The sequence below is a fragment of the Atractosteus spatula genome, unplaced genomic scaffold (genome assembly GCF_055471065.1).
Source record: "Atractosteus spatula isolate fAtrSpa1 unplaced genomic scaffold, fAtrSpa1.hap1 Scaffold_10, whole genome shotgun sequence".
Lineage (NCBI taxonomy): Eukaryota > Metazoa > Chordata > Actinopteri > Semionotiformes > Lepisosteidae > Atractosteus > Atractosteus spatula.
In genome coordinates this window covers 498348-499911 of record NW_028296653.1, presented here as the reverse complement: position 1 = coordinate 499911, position 1564 = coordinate 498348, and positions in this window count along the sequence as shown.

Below are 1564 nucleotides of genomic sequence, written 5' to 3'. Positions count from 1 at the left end.
TGTGCAGGAAATGCGATGAAGTAGGTCACAGTGCACTGACATGCAGATCTGAGCCCAAATGCAATTTGTGTGGGGGCTCTGGGCATCTCTACAAGTTGCTGCTGTCACCGGCAGCATACCTACAGCAAGCACGTCCTCGGCTCGTCACGTGAAGGACCCTGCAGCTGTGCCATTCGAGAAGCCGGTGTCTGTGCCGGTGACATCATCGTGGAGGAGATGGAACCAGGAGAGAGTGACAGGTGCGTAACGAGACGAGCTGCAGGCAGACGACGCCAGAACTCACCTTTGAGGAAGATCACAACAGCCAAACAGAAGCTTCAGATCCAGCTAGTGCAGAGAGGGAAGACATGGGAGTCACGCACGACCCACTGGAGTGCTTGCAGGCGATGGTGAAGAACCAAGTCTTGACCCTGTGGAGAAAAGAGTGTAATTGGGCAGATAATATGGAAGACGAGGAGGACATGGACACCACCATCATCAAGAAGACTGGGAAAAGGAAGGCGACAAGTCACACGTCTTCTTTAGTGAAGAAACCGGGAAAGGGCCCTTGGAATTTTTGGAGGAGATGGCTGAAGATTCGCTGGCCCAGACCGATGGCTCATCACAGGGGTCTGAGAGTGTAGCAGGAACCCATGTCAGGGCTGGAAGTGTCTTCTAGATCTTGCATTCCAGAAACCGAAGAGACACTGGTTTCGGCAGAGGCCCTGGAAGAATGTATCCAGCCACAGGTTATCCGGCAGAGAGAATAGTCTAAGGTCTGTATATTTGCGGAGGTACCCTTGGGGTTCAAGGCTTACTGTAAATGGGACGAAAAGGCTAATAAGATAGTTTGGCCTAAGACCTTTGATGAGTAACTGGTATCTCGGGCAGGGATTGCGTTGCAGTGTGGGCATTTTGGTGGGAAATTACAACACTAGAGGGGCTCAATCGGATGGAGGCAATCAATAAGAAGGTGTTACTGGTGGATCTAGTTAAAGACTGGCTAGAGGATAAAGGTGAATTTAAGGAGATGTTTGAGAACGGGGTCCAAAGACATGCTAACATGGTGGTGAAGACTTTGGAATCTCCTGTGCAGTTCCTAGAACACTGTGCATTGAAGAATGGGAACATACAGTACCCAACCCGGGCGTCAAGTTTTCACCATGGAATGAAGGCACTCATGGGGGTGACAGTAGGCTGTGAATGGGTGGGAGGATAGAAAGTCTGTTTTTACGGAGGCAAAGAGGGGTGGCTGTGCGTCAGGCTTATATGGAGCTGATGCCGTTCCTACGCCAGTACTCAGAGTCCTTGTTATAACCCTAATGCTGAAGATCCTAACATTAAATGTACGTGGGTTAAGGAACACGGTTAAGAGGACGGCGGTGTTCACTTACCTGAAAACTATGTGCTTTGACATCTGTCTGCTGCAGGAGGTCCACTTAAAAGATGAGAGTGATGTTGTACAGTTTACACGGGAGTGGGATAGAGGAGACTCACGGTGGAATATTGGTGGGGTCCATTCCTTTGGCATAGGAATCTTACTAGGTAATAACGATTGTATGGTAGAAAGATGTGAGAATGTAGT